Raw genomic sequence first — 18,551 nt, forward strand, 5'->3', positions numbered from 1 at the left:
GAAGGAAGGAAGGAAGGAAGGAAGGAAGGAAGGAAGGAAGGAAGGAAGGAAGGAAGGAAGTTTGCTTCAGCTCCGTAAGCCTCATTGGTGGTGAGCCAAGGGGAAAGGCCATTGGTAGAAGAGGGAGTCTGAACAAAGTGGGTAGTTCACTGCGATAGTGTCCCACGGAGCATTGGAGGCAAGAGTATGGAATTATGTCCACGTACACTTGAACCCACATGAAGTCAGATGCCTCTGAATATAGCAAATGAAACCTTGACTGGCTGCTTCCTACCACGTACTTAAGCAATGTGCTTGTTTTGGCTTACAGATAAACTGATGTCACAGGATACCTGAATTTGGGCTATCTCTCCCTTTACTTGAGTGAGGATGAAGGTTCATGACAAAGAAGATTCTTGTATTGTAGGAAAAAAATAACAAAAGAAGATGGAACTGAGACAAGCCTAATATGGTTTCCGTCAGCTTGGCAGAGAAGTTTTCAGTAAGCCACAAGGGAAATCGAAGCAGCCACGAGTCTTTTACCCATACTCAGAGCAAAAGGTTCCAAAAAGCTTTCTTAGGCCTTTGGCCCCTTAACTGGCTGAGGTTTTGGGGGAGAACTCTCCATATAAAGCTTTGAGGAAGAGAGTCACTGACAGAATCTAGGGTAAGTGAGAGAGGGGGATGTTTTCAGCACTTTGATCCCTTCTTACTTAACCCAGAGCCAAAAGAGCAGGCAGATTTCCCCAGGACTGGCAATAAGTGACAGAGGGTAGACGAGAGATGAGGAGGGCAGGGAGGAGAATAAGCTTGTCCCCAAGGATAGTCTCTGGCAGCCAGAGAGAAAGAAAGAGATTTGGAAGTAGGGGTCTGGCTCCCCAGGAATGAGACTTGAACAAATGTGAACACCCCTGAGAGAAGCCTTCCTCTTCAGCAACCCGTTTCCCTCTCAGACTGTACTACTCAACAATAAATGTGTGTGTGTGTGTGTTTGTGTGTGTGTGTGTTTGTGTGTGTGTGTGTGTGTGTGTTTGTGTGTGTGTGTGTATAACTCCAGGGATTGGGGGAGGGGGTGCTGGCAGGTGTGATAACCCTCACTTAAAGTTGGAAAATTGAGAAGGGAAATGAATATCTGTTGCTGCCCGTCCTGAAACTTGGGGTAGGGGTGTTCTATGGGTCAGTTGTTCTGTCCTGACCTCCCCTCACATGGGGTGGCATCCAAAGAGCCCCAGGTCTGTTTGGAAGCTTGACTGCAGGATCGCCTTGTCGCACACAGGACGCATAAACCAGAAAGGTGCTTACCCTCCTCTGGAACGAAGCTGCCATGTCTCTTCACGTCACATCTTCCAGGGACACTTCTTGCCTTCCTGGTCGCCCTGCCTCACGACCTCCCCTCCTCCCCCATCCTTGACTGCTGTCTCCCACCTTCCTCCTTGATTTTTACCTCAGTATCTTTCATTTAAAAGCCAACTGAAGGCCTTGTTTTCTTTCTAAAATGAACGTAGGGGCAAGGGGCTGAACCTCTCAACAGTTTGGAGAGAGGAGCACGGAGGGCTTTACTTTAGGTTCCAGGAGAGACTCTGAGAGAGGACAGAGGGTGTGAGGCATCTCCCGGAGGAAGAAGGAGAAGGGCCATAGAAACATTGCTTCACTCTGGCTCTGTCCAAGGGCCAGGGGCTCATCCCTCACTCTTCCTCTTACCTCACCCCTTTAAAATCAAAAACAAAAAACAAAACAAAAAAACCAAACCAACTAACCTAGCGAACAGCAATCTAGAAAACAGGGGGCTCTGATGGTCTCCACAGGCCACAGAAATCAAGATGGTGTTTATTTCATATGTAAATATTTTGTTTTCTAATTAATTTTGTATAGATAAAGTGTTCTCCTGTGAGTATTCAGGGTGTTGAGCTGGAGGGAGTGGGGTGGGGACGGGAATGAGGGGGGAATTGTTTCATTATGGGTTTTCATTTTCCATTGGGAGGAATTGTCTGATATGGCCTTTGCTTCAGAGTGTCTGGAAAAAGATAATGGGAACAGAAGCCACTACAGTGAATCAGCCAGGGGAAAGTCATTTATGCCCATGCCCATCTCCAAAACCTGTCTTCCTGTTGGTCTGTGAAAAGTGATCATGGACTTTGGTCTTAGTTTTACTGGGTCTAAATCAGCATGAAGCACAGTTTGGTGTGACTCCTGTCTTCTAGAGGGACCATAGAAAACTATCACTCTGCAAGACAAGCTGGTGGCATTAGATTTTCCCCTGTCAGTACCTGGGCTTACAAAGGTTCCCCAAAGGGCTTGAAAAAAACTGAGGTCCAGTTACCTCCCATTCTTGACATGGCTGAGAGGTTTCAGGAAGCTGGATTCCAAGGAATCTCACAGAAGCCTTCTCTGATGCTTAACAATCACCTTGCCATTCTGATCCCTTTTGCTCTAGTACCTGAGCTCTGACCACCCCATCCCCCTACCTGTACCCACCTTTAAAAATGAGCACTTCAGGCACACCCAGCAACTGTCTACTAATTCTACTTACGCATGTGGTTTCAGGCTGCAGAGGGATAGCAATGGATAGATGGGTCTTACAGATTTGCATGCTTTTCTAAAAAAGGTCACCAGATTCCCTCAAAACTAGCAAGGTAGCTAAAATTACTTTCAGAAATGGGAAAGTATCAAATGGTGACTAGGGACAGTAATCAATGATGGCTTTATAGTTGCCTTGTTCTTGTTACTGCCATCAGGAAGGTGCTATTTAGTTCAAGTCAGGTTTCCCAAATCTGTTTTGGGGTTAACCACACAAATTGAATCTCTTTCACTAGATTGCTGGCTTTGTGAAAGATAGCAGCTTCTCTCTCTCTCCCTCTCTCTCTCTCTGCCTCGCTCTCTCTGTCTGTCTTCCTCTCCCTCTCCTTCTCTCTCTCCCCTTCTCTCTGTCCCTCTTCATCTCCCTCTCCCCCGCCTTTCTCCCTCTCTCATTCCTAAATTGATATACTCAGTTTACTGCACTTTCTTCCCTATCCTCCTGCCATCAGAGGCTGTCATCTGGATAATTTAACTATCCTAACCCCTTTATTTGGCCTCAGTTAATCATCTTTCTCCAACTGAATGCTTGAATTGGGACCAAAGTAAGGTATTCATGGCCTGCTCTAGAACAAGGAAATGCCATAATAGCAAGTCAGTCGCATACATAACAATTCAGCAGCTGTTCCCATCTCCCTCACTGATGGATATGGAATAAGACCTAATCCATCCGAAACTGTGAGGTTCTGCAGAGGCCTGAGGAGCATCTTGTGTTCCATGGTGTCCTTCAGAATCCATGCTTTCCCTCATGAATGCTCTCTATCTTCCACCGTGGAAGTGGGTTGATGGGTATGGTCCCACATCACTCCTGTCGGTGGCAACGCTGACCTGTCGGCATGCCCAGTGACCTCAATAATTGGACCCTTGAATTTGGCTGAGGGAAGATGTGCACAACCCTTTTAGAGTGCTGCATGTACAGTGGACTTTGTTATTTTCAAGTTCTCACTGTGTACATACAGCCAGAACTCGGGGACTCTCCCTAATGTGTATTCCCTGGTACTGGCCACAGCCATTTTGTGATTGGGGGGAAAAAAAATCCCAGATGATCCCATTAAATGTTGTTGGTGTCAGTAGTGCCCAAATGCATGTGTAAAATATATACCGTGATGTGAATATCACTCACCCAGTCTTCCATGGCCACGAGGAATTGCCCCAGGGAGAATTCTCTGCAGCGTGCTGGTCACCTGCGCCTCTCATTTAAGGTAGGGTTTCTTTGGTTTTGTTTGTTTGTTTGTTTGTTTTAGTTCAAGATTTAGGGACAGATTAACTGTAATATTTGGGCAAAAGCCTTTGGAAAAGCTATTCCTGAACCCACTTTAATATTATTATTTTTGATCACCATTTCTGAAAAGGCCCTATCCTTGCTTGGCACCTTGTGCGTGTCTGCTTTGGTGTGCTAGGAATGATTCACATGTGCATAAATGATGTAATGGCAGTTTATTGGTGAATGTGTTTGGTGTTTCTGGGCATTGTGGCCATACTGTATGTTCCCAAAGCCATATAGAAAATGTGTGACCTAGGGGCTGCTAAAACACTATGATATTGCCTTTGCTTTCTTCACTTCGGTGTCAGAGAGTTCTCTTGCTGCCTAAGGAATTCTTTAGGGGCAAGAAGCAGCCTAAGGCAGTTGGTCATACTGGAGTGGATCTGGCCTTAGCAATGGCAAATGACCCATGCTTTGAAGATCCTGAAAGAGCCTGCCAACAGTTTCCCAGACGAATTTACCACACCAGGGCTGAGCTGTCCACCTGCTGTTGAAATGAAGGCGTTCCCAGGAAGAGTGACATATTAAGCCATATTAGCGATTTGTACATTTAAACACCTAATCTACACTAGGATTTTCATTCCTTTTCCTGGGAATAAGCTACACTATCCCAGCAGGAGAAAGCAACAAGAGCATCATGAGCAACAGGGCAGGAAGAAAGGAGAGAGGGTCCAGAAAACTAGTCATCTAAGCCATGCTTCATCTCTATCTGTTTAGTTAAGGCCATGGGACCCTGGCTTAGGAGTTCCACATGGCAAGTATTTTCACCATACAGTCTGTACATAGTTTATAGATAGCTAAATTTGACACCATGTAGGGTAGGAAAGAATTGTGACTCAGGAAGCAGAAGACAGGTGCCTCTCCTCAAATGCAATATACTGAGTAGAGAGCGGCAAAGAAAAACGTCCATTCATACTTAGTATCTAATTCATTGGTAGACTATTAAAAAAAATCATGGAATTATCTGTTCTTTGTTCTACATTCTAAACTTTCCTATTTTCCTTCCCTGTATTCTCTGTGAAGGAGCCAATTGACCCTCAGGTGCTATTTAGCCTGTGGGCCTATGATATGGTTGGGCCAACACTGAAACCCACATTTGTCATTGAGAGGGAAGCCTTAATTCAGAGGGAAGTTCGTGCTTTTCCCCATGCCTTGGAGAAAGTGAGGTTTGGGGGCTCTAGGAAGCAGAACAGAAGCAAGGGGAAATGACTTTGCTGGGTTGTCAAAGCAAAGCCTGGAATGGGTGGGAAACATCAGGAATCTTGTGCGTTTCTCAACTGCTGTGTCCTTGTGCATTGACGTCAGAGCTAATCATTGGAAGCTGCTGAAGATGTTCTGCATCTTGTGTTTGCTGGTGTGCCTAGGAGTGGCGGTGCTAATGGGAATGGAGAGAGTGGAAAGTAGAGTGGATGGTAGCATTCCTCACAGCCTTGGGATGCTGGTGTGTAGGATCTCTTTTGGCAAAAGTCAAAGTGCCATTTAGTGCAAGGATCAATTACAACGAAGAAGCACAATTCTAATTCCACTATAAAACTATTATTTTAAATATGTGGCTTCCAACCTGAACTCTGTTTATCAGTTAATAATTATTTCAAGGTTGTGATTTAAGGGTTGGTACAGAAAAAAAATAAATTAAAAAGGTCTACATAAAAACGTAAGTTAAAATAAATGAATGTCTATTGAGCATTTATTATGGTCCTGAGCTAGTGCTGAGAAGTATACAAAAAGTTTTAAAGTGGAGTATGATATACTCATGTAGGATATGCAAATGCATAAGCATAAAATATTTAAATATATGTATTATGTATATATAAATAGGTGTGCATAAATTTCTGTGATTATACATGCAGGTTTAATATTTTCTGGTTTTAGGGTTTGTGTCAAAGATATTCATTATGTTATTTAAGGATATCACAGAGATTAAACTCTCCACATCAGAGCCAGGCCTTGACTGCTTCTTCTGGAATTACTACACATTCCAGAGCTAACACTCACAAATTCCCTGTCAGGTCACAGACTTGCATTTTCTTCACCCATCTTTGCTAGTTTCTCAACTGAGTGTTCTTTATCCCCGTGAACCAAAATCCAGCTAGAGATCTTTTTGAGGTATACTTCAGACAAAGGAATTTCCCCCTTGTTGAGCTCTCACTCTCTTCCACACAGTAGATTGCACTCATCTCAAAACCAACTCTGGCAACCACCTTTCAGAAAAAATTTTCTCTTCATTCCATTGGACTCCCTGGCTGTCTCTGTTTATCTTTGCTCTCCAAGCCTTCTCCAGTGGGTAGACTTTCTTCATCCACACCCAATGCCCACAGCTTTGCAATAGTCTATAATCCACTCACCTACAAACAATGAACAGCAATATCTCATAGAGCGTCTTGCTACAAAACCCGACATCATTTTTGTTTCCCTGCTGTTCACCTTAAACGTTAACCCGAGCTAAGCATTGGAAAGCTCAGCTTCTCTGTGAGCTCACTGCTTTCTGTTCCTGCTCAGCCTTGGCTTGCCGTGTCTTCTAAGTTTGACTCTCTACATGTTAACTCCTCATATTCTTTCTGACTTCCATAACATTCATGAATTTCAAATCTTCACTCTTAGACCTTAATTTTCTTTTCAGCTTAGTGCGCATATTTCTGATCACCTCACTTCAGATTGACCCAAATACCCAGATAGACCCTTTAAACAAACATAATTAGCAACATAATTAGGTCTCCTTCAGGCTAACAGTACCAGTATTCTGTCACCACACTAAAGTTTTGCCTCTTTCCTGTCCCTGGTATTGCACAAGTAATCATTTGGGAAACCTACTGATTGTTGTTCTGAAGTTTTTCGGCCTCGGTTTCTCATTCAGGCTCTTCCCTCCCGCCAATTATTTCAGCGTCGTGCATCATTCTTCCAGGAGGTTATATTTCAGTCTACTTTCATCAGTTTGCATTTCTTAACCATAGTGAGTTCATGTCATCCCTAACCCCAGAAGGCAATTCTCTCATGAGCTTCTCTGGCCATGCTTTTCCAGCAGGCAGATCTGATGGTCACTTTCCTTTGTGTTCTTTTTGTTACAGGGCAGTTAAATTGCAAACTTGTCTTTAACATTCCTTAGCCAGCTAGATTGCCTTGTACCTTAGACTTCTCTTTTCCTAAAATGTCCTGCTCCCAACTCTCTTCTCCCTCATTTCTTGCAAATCCACTCAAAGACAAGGATAAATAACTACAGCATCAATTTCCCTTCACAATCTGTGTACAAAAAAAAAAAAAAGGTGTTTTTATGAATGTCCATGACATTTAAATTTTATCTCCTGGGTGGCAACCATCAGAAACTGTCTTCATAACTATTTAGTTATTCATGTTATCTTCCCTGTAGATTCTTAACAAGCCATGCATTTACTAATTTTTTATTATCTAACATCTTATATATAAAGGGTACTAGTGAATATTTTATGTTACAAATAAAAATAGAAAGGGAGTTCACTTAATTTACCCACAGGATGTTTCAACTGTAGGAATACATAAGGGTGAATTCTTCCCCCTACCAACTTCATGTTTCTCTTTTTCTCCACACACAGCCTCAGCAATGGATTAATGGTGCATATGTGCATTTCCATGTTGTTATTTCCAATGGGAATTTGTATTTTTCGAAGTCATGGTTCATTCTCTGAAGTCCTTCTTCTTTGACTGCTTAATGGTTATTAATGTGTCTCTGCAGTGATGAGTGTACACAAAGTAAATGTCAGAAGGATAGACCATGATGGCTGCTGATCAAATGTAAGGTATCAGGATCTCCCAGATGCTGTGAGTAGAGCTGATGTCTAGACATTTCCCTGTCCTGAATGAGCCTAGTATGACCTATACTGGGATTGACTTTGTCTCAAGAGTAAGGCAGTTTGGGTTGTTCAGACATTTTCACTAACAGGAGGGCTTTGTTACAACACAAGTTCACTACTCACGGAGCTTTGGGAATGTTAGGAAGTGGTCCAAGAGGACCAGTGGATTTCACTGAGTCCTGGAAGTTTCCACCTTTTTAAGTGGGTAGGCCAGACCTGCGGTCAGAGGCTGCTTGTTCTGCTTCTGCCCTTGTCTTGAGGATGACTCTCTTCTCACCCTTTCTGAGGCTTTTTGGCTTTGAGGTTATTTAAACATCACTTCCGACATGTATATCTCAAGTGAAAATATGTCGGAATTTTAATGACTTGTTCCAGTGAGAATTCTAGTGTCTCAATTCCTCTTTCCTTTGTAAATATGATTAGATTCGTTGCCCTAGGGGACAGAGTATCACTCCTGGCCTGATGACCCTCCTGTTCCTCCACTCTTGATGTAGTCTTCCCTTTTTCCCTTGGCCCCTCAGTTTTACATAACAACCTAAGCTATTTGTTCTAGTTAGTGCCTATCTCTGTCTCCGAAGGAACTCTGGGGGCTGATCCTGTCATTTTACTTAAGCTTGTCTGGTACCAGATAATATTTTCTTTCCTTCTCCTGGCCAAATTCCTCTATAAATCTCACGATGTCATGGTCATGAATTATTCTCCTTTGGGAGGCATCTTGTGCCACGGAGTGCTAATTTAAAGCATGCTGTAGTGAACCTAATGCGAATAAGTTACAGGCAGTGACAAGTCTGCTTTTCAGAAAAACCAGGCAGAGTTCATTCTTCATCAGGACAGGAAGAGGTACACAGATTATCGTTGGCAAGCTGGGATGAAATTTGTGATGACTTGGGAGGTATATAGCAAAGTTAAAATGTTATGTATAAAGGGGTAAAGTTGTTTGAGTTTTTTTGTTTGTTTGATTGGTTTTTGTATTTTCAGTTCTAGTTGCCGTAGATAGCATTAATGCTGGCAATGGGATAATTAACATTTTAGAGCAAAGTCCATCTCATGATATTATGAAACATTTGTTTTAAGCAGTGAAACAGACTGGCACTAACTAGTAGGTGTGTGGGGAGACAGTTGTTCTCTCAAAGAAGGGCATCCATGAATTTCTGCTGTACCAGTGCATGGATCAACATTACATGCGGTTTTACATGATTATTTTATTCTTTTTTTTTTTTTTTTTTTTTTTAACAGCACCTGTAAAGGATAATGAAGGCAAATAATAAGAGGCCCACAATAGGACTTTCCTTCGTGTCAGAAGAAGAGCTGAGGACCTTTTGGTTCCTGGCTTTGAGGGTCCCTTCAGGAAGTAGAAAACCCCCAAAAGACCTGACTTGAGGAACATAGCCTCCCAGATGCCCATCCCTTTGGCCACAACCATTTTGCAAAAATTCACCTTAATGTTGAAGCATGATTTCTAGTTGTCTCCCAGATGAGGAGAGAATTGTTCTTTTTGTTCAGCCCTTTTGGTTGTAACCTGAGAGGCAAAAGCCAGGCAGATTATGAAGTAATTGGGGACTTTAGGCTGTTTGATCCATTGTTGAAAAGCCAGGAGAAGTGTCCAGAAAATCTATGTACCCTGAGGTAAGGAGGCTGGACCCAGCCTCATCTGTGAAGTCCTAAATGCTTACAGGCAATGTAGTGACATGTCATGCCTGAGTCAGTGTCCTGGTCCTTTGGATGACACCCAGAGAGCTGCTTCTCACCACCCTGGGCACAGAGGGCACAGCTTGTCTTACCAGCCTTGCTGTGCAGTGTGAACCTTGGTGAATCTGCCTACCTCTGCAGAAGGAAGCTCACAGTGCCAGCATCTGACAGGGGTGGACTGCAGGGTTGTGGCCACAGAAAGGTGCGCAGTGGCTTGCTCCCTTCAGCTAATGATATTACCTATCTCCAGAGGGATTCTTTGGAGCTACAAAAGCAAGAAATATATCTTCCTGAAACCTCAGTTCTAGTCGGACTAGTTTATGTAGCTGCCATTGCCACATTTTAATAGCAATTATTTAATTATCAGTAATCATTTTCTTTCAAAATCGGGGCTATTTTAGCATTCCCTTTGGATGTGGTATAAGAAACATTGGCAAGCTAGAAATGATGCCACTTTGCAGCCTCTGTCTGTATTCTAGTCTCAACCTTATAAGTAGTTTTCATGTTCTTCACACAGTTGCATGTAATTAGATGATACCTTTACCATGAGTACCCTCCTGTTAGTGTATCTCAACACCACCTCTCAAACACATACATGTATGTATGCACAAACACACACACACTATTAGGATGAGAAGTTGAGATATAGAATATTAATGTATACATGATATCTAATATTTCTAAGCAAGAGCCTGACCAGCGTAGTTCTATTAACACCCCCAACTTGCACTTTGATGCCTAAGATGTACATAACTGGGCACCTTAGACCAGAGGAAATAGATCATTTTGTCACAGTCCTTGAGACTCCTAGGTATTTTAAATGACCAGGACATTGGATTCAGTTATTGAATGATATGAGTTCAGTCCTGGTAAAAGGCAGAAGAAATCGATCATTAAGACATGGATAGCTAATGCTGCAGAGAAGGTCCAGCACACTAGCAGTTTCTAGCGTGACAGAATTGCCTTTTCGGAAAAGGATAATGTTTGTGGAATCACCAGGAACTCACTCATATCCTTACCGTATTTGGCCTCTGGTATATCTAAGTAAACCAAACTAATTAGTAGGTGGGTATGAGATAAATTTACCATCACCATTTCTCCAGATGGCCTCCTTTGACAAGGAAATGTGGCCAGTTTTAGTTGTACGGATGAACACACTGAAGTATGGGTGCATTGGAACTCGAAGCTTCTATTACAAATTGTCTGGATGTTGTGGCCCTGTTCATCACAGGAAGTCATGCTGCGTGCACTCTCCTCCTAATACCAAGTTTGTAATACCTAACAGCAGAGAGAAATCCTAAAACCCAGGCAGCTGGATTAACCAAATCTTTTGCACAAAATTCATCTTCCCAGATCCCCAAGCTGCCGACCTCCCATAATGCATTAGTCTACAGAAACCAATCAGATAGTGGAACAAAGCAGAAATCTGCAAAACAGAGATAGAAAAATGTCTGTGATGAAGGAAATTTGAAGGGAAAGCCAAGATATTTAAATTTTGTGAGGTAAGACATGGGGAAGAACTTTCACTATTCAAATTTGTATATGGAATGTGAAGAGCAAAAATCTCCCAGATTGGTACCCGAGAAAGTGAGCTGTTGAGAATGTGTACAAGGTGGTCATGGAATGCTGAAGGAGTCAGTAGTTTGGGCCAGCACATAGGGCAGTCAACTTCAAAACAGAATCTTTTCTATTCTTTTCCTGGGTAATTATATCTAATTCATCTGATACCAGTAAATATTAAGGCATGAGTCGGTTTTGGAGACATTAGATGCAAGAAGAGTACAACTCACATATGCTTCTGATGAAAGACTTGGTGTCCCCCACAACCGTAATAAATAACAATTGGCTGCCTAAATCCTGAGAGAAAGGGAACAGGAAATAGTTGTGAGACTTTGATTTTGCCCCAAGATTATAGTGGTAAATTTTTTAACAACCACAGCTGAAGGATTCCCACAAGTACCTTCTCTTGCAGCCTACCTGCTCACTGATGAATGGAACCAAGTTTGGAAGCAACCCACTTTTCCAGAGGCTAGCTTTTTTTTTTTAATTTATATCTCAAGAGATTCTGATCCATATACAGACCATTGTGCTTCTACCAAGAGCAGTGAAATGCTCTAAGTTAACGTAGGCTTTAACCAATGTAATCAGTCTGTCTTGTTCCAGTGAGGAAGCTGGAAAATAGAAAGTGAGGAGTGGGAAGAAATCAATATCACTTTCATAGTGAGGGTATCTCAAGATTCTAGTTCAAGTGCCTGGAGTGGGAAGAGGAGGAAATTACTCAATCCCAGGCATGGGAGGAGGATTTGAGACCACCAAATGAATGCTCCTCAAACTGAAAGTTTAAAATCAAGTTGACAACAAATAGTACTTCTCTCCCATTCTTTTGCCTCCTGATAACTGGCATAAGATCATGTTGGTATGCATAGCAAGCTCAGAAAGAGGGCAGCCCTATTTATTCTTCTACCTTGATGCTGTAATGACTTCATCTTTCTTATGAGTTGCATTACCTATATGATGATGCTTCTCACTAACAGATGAAACAGGGCCAAGATCTGATGGGTGTTGGAGCCTCTTATTCCCCTGAGATGACCATCCCCTCTCTGGTGCTATACTCTTATTCATTGTGGGGTAGAATGAAAAAAAGATTCATAGGACCCCGAGGGCACAGATGGAGAATTACTTAATTGGAACCACAAAGCTCTTGTGCTTAATATTAAATATTAAAGTGGAAATGAAAAAGGCAATCCTTAAGCACAGCTGCCCACAGTACAGATCGGGTAAGTGCTGTGGGAAAAGTTTTAGGAAGTACGTCCTTATCTACCCAAGGCCAAAGCAGCAAAACCCAACGTATATATTGAATCAGGGTAGCTTCATATTGTGAGGGAATTGTAGCTGGCATGGATGCTTCCTGTGCAGAGATAGGAGTAGGTAAAAGTTTATTTCAGATCCTAGGACTCTCTCCTCTGCAGCAGTGTCTGCATGAAACTAAATTCCTTGTCACTGACCTTGAGAACAGAATGTAACTCCCTTCATATTGTAGACTGGTTTCTTCCCAAGCCAAGCCTGCCCTCTGGTCACTGAACCCTGGGGTAACATATAACCTTTCTTTAGACTCTTGACACCTGTCACTTCTATTGAAGAACAATCGTTAAAACCCTTTTGGGTAAGGCCTGTTGGAGGAAACTAGTTACCTGGGTGGAGGTAGGAAGTGGGCAATGAGTTTCAACACCAAGAAGAGAGGGCCCCTGGGGAAACGTGTGTGCCTGATAACTTGTTACCTAATCAGAGAGTCAGAGGTTGTGTAGATGTACAGCATCTTTCTTTCAATGGATGGAGCATTACTGTTCTCTGCATCTTCTGCTCATTCTCCCTTAGGGATGCCAATGTGCTTCTCTTCCTAAAGAGATAAATCAGGCCAACACCAAAACCCCAACCTCCTCAGGCAGCTAGCCTGCTGGCTATCTTTGTTTCTTTTGCATATGATCTGCCACATGATGAAGAAATCCGCACAACCATCACCAATCAAGCAACATACTAGTAAAATACAATACAGAAATTCACTAAGAATGAGCAGAATCGGTGTGTTTCATTTAATCCCAGTGGTCTTTGAGGAATCTTATTCTGTCTGTCTGTAATCCATCTCTCTTCTGAGGCCCTTTCCTTTTAAAAGCCATTATTACAACATAAATTTCACTGCTTCACGTTTGACAAAAGGAATCATAGCTATGCTAGGAAATTGACCCCCAAATACTCATGTTTATAGCCATTGAAAAGTGGATTTTATAGCTGATAGCTTTTCCAGTTCTTTCCATAGAAATCCTTTACTTCTCTGCCTCCTACCATATCTCCCGACTCCACTTCCTGATTTTGGTTTCCCTCTACCTTGTTTTCCTGTTACAGAAGATGCACTCCTTAAACTGAATTCTTATTTAAACAGACTGCTCAGAAAATGATCTGAGAATAATTTCTCTTTGGTTTTCTTGTTAATTTGGAAAGAAGGAGTTGAAAGAAAATAGTAAGCAAGAAAGCAAACAAGGCCTTGTCCTCAAATGCTTCAACTCAAGGTCAAGTGCTAAGAAAGTGAGTGCCCTCGAGTGAGAGCTAGGGGATCTGCTGAAGGAGAAGGATGTGCTCTGGAATATTAAGCAGCCACTGAACAGGCCCACATGGGCTTTGGTAAAGATGATTTCTGTGCGCATGAAGGCATTAATCTCTCACTCTTGCTCTCGCTCTAGCTCCAGCCCTCCTCCCCACATCCTTCCTTGACTCTGTCATTTCAAGGCACAAGATCTGCGTCTGGAGAGTACTTGTTTTAGTGTTTTAAGCACACTGATGATGTGGCAGCTCTCCTTTGCCCTAGGTACAGCAGAAGCCAATGCTTTTATCTCTCTGCCAACGAGTTGTTGCATGTCAGTTCTGAAGTGTTCATAATCTGTGCTATTAAAATGAGAGAAAAAAAATAGTGGGAAATAAAATCCCTGACAAGGAGAACAGAGCACGGTCCTGAAATAATGTTCTTTGCCAAGCTGAGGAAAAAATCTAGAAGTAAAAGATAAGGTGTAAAAGAAATGGAATAGTTTGGAAGACAAGAGAGGGTACTATTTGTACCAAGATGGTCTGATTATCCCCACTAAAAAAATACTGTCTGCTAACCCCCACCTCCCCTGAACCCTAGTGGAAGGAAAAGCCTGCTGCCGCAGACTGCTCATAAATGGAGGCGAGCTGACTTTAGAAACAGTCACAGGATTTCTTGCAGGGAGGTGCTGATAAGCAATACACCTTGACTCTTCAGGAACTCATCTACAGACCTCAGAGCAGCTCCTCACTGACCATCTCTATTTTCCAGTCTAGAATATTCTGAATAGAAAAGCCATGTGCTCACTGTAATTGCAATTACTCGATTTGAGAAGCCAAAGGGCACAGGAGAGAGGAAAATATATCAAGAGAATGGAGTTAGCTTAAACTTTCTTATTTCTTCATCTTCTTCAATTTTAGCATGGCCTGACTTCACAAAGTTAGGTCACCTTTGAGAGAGAAAAATCTTTTAAATAAAATTATATCTTCCCATCCCAGTGAAAACACAAAGTTTTATAATCTGATTACTGTTTACTCCAGAAAGGAAATTGGCAGATTCAATTACAAACAGGCATTTTACAGATTGCCTTAATCCTGATTCTTACACACATTGACATGGAATTTACTGGCTCAGACCTGATCTTTTAAGCTGTTAAACCTCATTGAAGGAAAATAGATCATGTGTTCCTGAACCAACTTAGTTAAAAGCATGAAGTAATGCTCCCAATATGCCATCTGTTAATTCCACCATAGCAGAAGGCAGCTGGAAAGCAGGCAACAGACGAGGAACAACAAGGGAACAGAGACCAACTGATTAATGAGACTTAGGGTCATTTTTTGATTATTAAAAATAATAATGAACCCAAGGTCAATTCTTAGATCCAAAGTGAGCAGTGAGCATTGAGCAGTTCTGCATTTGTTAACTTCAGTGTTTTCTTAAATAACAGATATCTAGGGTTTTAAGTTTATTTTTTTTTCCTCTGGGGAGGAGTCTTAGTGGTACTTTCTGTTTTACTTTACTTTTAATTGAGAATTGTATTCAGAAAACATTTTTCTACAGTTCTAGGGCATGCTTATCCTTGCAAGGCTGCTTACTGAATTAAAACCCTATGCCAGGACAATCTAGGCGCTGGCAGTGAACACAACAGTGTCTGTGTCTTTTGAGGTTCATGTGTCACTGAGAGAAAATTTTTCATAACTTTAAGATGCTTACCAAACAACCAGGTGGAAAGCAGATTAGGCAACTGAATATCCAAGCTTGAAGTTGAGGGCCCAGGGAGAGGTTTTGTTTTGTTTTGTTTTGTTTTGTTTTGTTTTGTTTTGTTTTTTTTAAACAGCCCATTTTGTGATGACCAGAATGATCCAGTTGAGACAGGAAATTGATAGTGCTTAGAAAGAGAAGATGCTGACAGGATGAGTGAATGGGGATGGAATCCAATGCACCAACATAAGGCTGGATGTAGGAGCCTGTTGGTGTATGATAGAGAGACTGTGGTATTGGACAAGGATGTGAGTAGGGAGAGAGGCTTGGGATAATGCCTGCTGTGACTGATGAGTCTCCGGTGAAAAAAAAGGGAGTTCATCAGTTAAGAGTGCTACTTCCAAGACTGTTTCAGTGATCAGTCCAGGCAGAGAACAGCTAGAATCGCCCCATCTACTTGATGCTAGATTTGGCCGCTGCAGGTGTTCCTTTAAGGGAGAGAGCTGAAAGGGTCTGAAATGGCACTGTCGAACAAGGAGCCACCTCTAGACTGGCACCATGGCAAATGTGTGACAGGAAAGCACAGCGCTCAGCAGGACGGCTGGGACCTCAAGGAAGAGCCAGGAAGGTGACAGAAGTCATGGTGAAGTGTGTGACGGGGGAGGGCCATGGAGCCTCAGGGAGGAGTGGAGCCAAGGAGGGATGGAAGACAGGGTGCACTAGGTGATGGATGTGCTCTTCAGAATGGGCTCCTCCCAGTGGCTCTCCCAGGTTGGGTTTATGGTTAGTTAAGGTCGATGCTGGTAGTAAAATGGCAAGGCTGCATGTGCTGGACAAGTCCTGACCAGCAGCGTGTGGCTTGCTCGCGGCCGGCTCATCAGTAACCCCCAACCCACACCTGCCTTTTACTCTCTTCCAAATTTCTACTGCAAAAGTCTGCTTTTGCTTCTTCATCTGCTTGGAGTTCAATCCTTCTGCCTCAGCCTCCTGAGTGTGGAGATTACAAGCATGCACATCCGCTCCTGGTTCTGCTCATCATGTTGCCATGGATGGTCTTTAGATGTGACCCCGGACGGAAATCGCACAGCGAGCGACTCTTCACCTCTAGAAAGACCATATTTCACCATAAATCTTGCCCTTTCTGCTTTAAAAGCTTCCAACTAAGTTGCTGTCCTGGGGGGGGGGAATCAGAATTCTTTGTTCTTATTTATCTTACTCATTGTTCATCTTTTAAAAGAAATCTAAGGAACAGAAAACAGATTGCTTCTGCCCAGTTCTGGCAAATGAAGATTTCCTCCGACTGATCATTTTTATTTTCTTTTGTGACAGAGAACAATAGGCCTGGAGCATTAGGGAATGATCAGACATCCTTAAGAGCTTTGGAGGGGGAGAAATTTTTGGATGATTAGGGTGACTGCTTAGAGAAGAAGGGTTTTGAGTGAGGCTCCTGGGCAACGGGGAGGAGGAAGTACTTTGAAAAAATAAGAAATCTGACCAAAGGAGGCGGTAGAGGGCGTGGGGGTGGCAGGCACTGCGCAGTATCTGGGAGAGTTGGCAAGCATATTAGATCTTGCCTTCTCCCCAACATTCCACATGACACCAACGATAGACTGGTCATAACTTATTTCCCGGGCCTTTAGAGAATCCTATTTTGAAGAGACAGTGGGCATTTCTACTGAGCTGGTTCTCCCGACCCAACAGAATCTTGAACAGGGGAAAGGGCACATCATAACTTCCGTGGCTGGTTCCGAATCCCTGTTCACTAGTGAGCACTCACCCTTCAGCTCTGTCTTATCCTTCCCGCTGTCCCTCTCAAAGATTAGTTGGTGTTCGCAGGGGCTCATCTAATGCCTGTCTTCAGGTCTGTGTTGGAAGAGTATTACAGCCAACTCAAGGGCTCATTCCATGCTTTACGCACCAGCGCTGGCTATAACTCCCTTAGCAAAGACTAGGGAAGCAAACGCTGCAGGGGCGGGGCGGGGTGGGGGCTCCTGGCTGCTTTCCTTCCTGCCCAGCAGGAATCCAGCCTTTCAAAACCTTAGCTGAACACAGCTTGGCCTCCATCTGCGGAGGCGTCCCCTGCTTCAGGCGGTCACACCAACTTAATTTGGTATGACTGTGTAAGAAGTTGGGGGTGGGGTTGAACAAAGAGAATTTTATGGGGGAGCTTTGTGACCCGGTGACACCCCCCACCCACCCACCCAGCATTCGTATGTTAGAGCATCGCTGGCACCTGCGGAAACACAGGGAGCTAGCTGGAGTGTTAGCAGGGGACCAGAGAAGACACAGGCTAGGACAAGGCACTCTGACCTGCAGGGAGAATCTCTCTTCTTCCAGGGCTCTAACAGTTCCCTAAGTACACTTTGCCACAATGACCGAAGCATGAGCGCGTATGCCCGTGGGTGTGGGTGTGCGTGTGCGTTTGAGCAGCAGTGTGAAGGGGTGGAAACACGATACACACCCCCCGCAGTGGCTAGGGCTGCGGTCACAGAACCACACCCCTCCCAGAGTCATTCCGGGAGAGGGTAACGGTCATAGCTTCCCAGGTGTGGTGTTCCCCTGCACCGGAAGCACTCAGGCTTGCCTGGACTCTGTGAGGCCAGATCCCATGTTCCTCCCCCCGGGCCAGCCTTCCTCCCTCTTGACTCTCAGATCCACCCCCCACCCCGATACCACCACCACACTCCCAGCCCATTCACTTCCAAGTTCTTTTAGGTTTGTTTGTTTTGTTTTTGTTCTGTTTTCTGTAAATATCGATTTCTTATTTTGGACATGCAGGGATCAATTGAGATTCTGGAGTGGGGGGAGGGGCGGATGACTGGGTCTTTTATTTTTTATTTTTTCTTGGATTTTGGTGTTTGAACTTGAAAAAAAAATACTTACAAGTATATATATAAGCAAATGACTTACCTTTAACAAACGAAATAAGTTGATTTCATTCTTTTGTTTTATCTTGTTTCTCATTGGGGTAGGGTGGGGGTGGGGGGTCTTTAGGGTGGAGGGCTTTTTTGTGAGCTGTATAGATTTCCAGTTTGGACTTGTTCAAATGATGCAGGAACAAAAATTAAAATGAACTAAAAAAAAAAAAAAAAAGACAACATAAAAAAAAAACAAGAAAAACCTTTGTGATGTATAAAAGCTGTACATAGTCAAAGATCCTTTCTCTTTTCTAATGGCAAATTATTTCTGTCACTTTATATTCAAAAAAAATAAAGAAACCTACCACAAATTATCAGGGTAAAAAAAAAAATCCAGAATCAGTGTTTTTTTTGTTTTTTTTTTTTTTTCTTGGACTTTGTAGTTTTGGTTTTCTGGTTTTGGTTTGTTTGTTTACGGTGGTGGTGGCCTTATTAAAGATCTGACTTAAAGGAGGAAAGGTACCTTTCCCTGAGGGTTTCTGCTTGTCAGCATTCCTCTGCACCGTGAGTGAATCCTGCTGGTGAGG

This window comes from Psammomys obesus, unplaced genomic scaffold, assembly GCF_907164565.1.
Source record: "Psammomys obesus unplaced genomic scaffold, mPsaObe1.curated_primary_1811, whole genome shotgun sequence".
In the NCBI taxonomy this organism is placed as follows: Eukaryota; Metazoa; Chordata; class Mammalia; order Rodentia; family Muridae; genus Psammomys; species Psammomys obesus.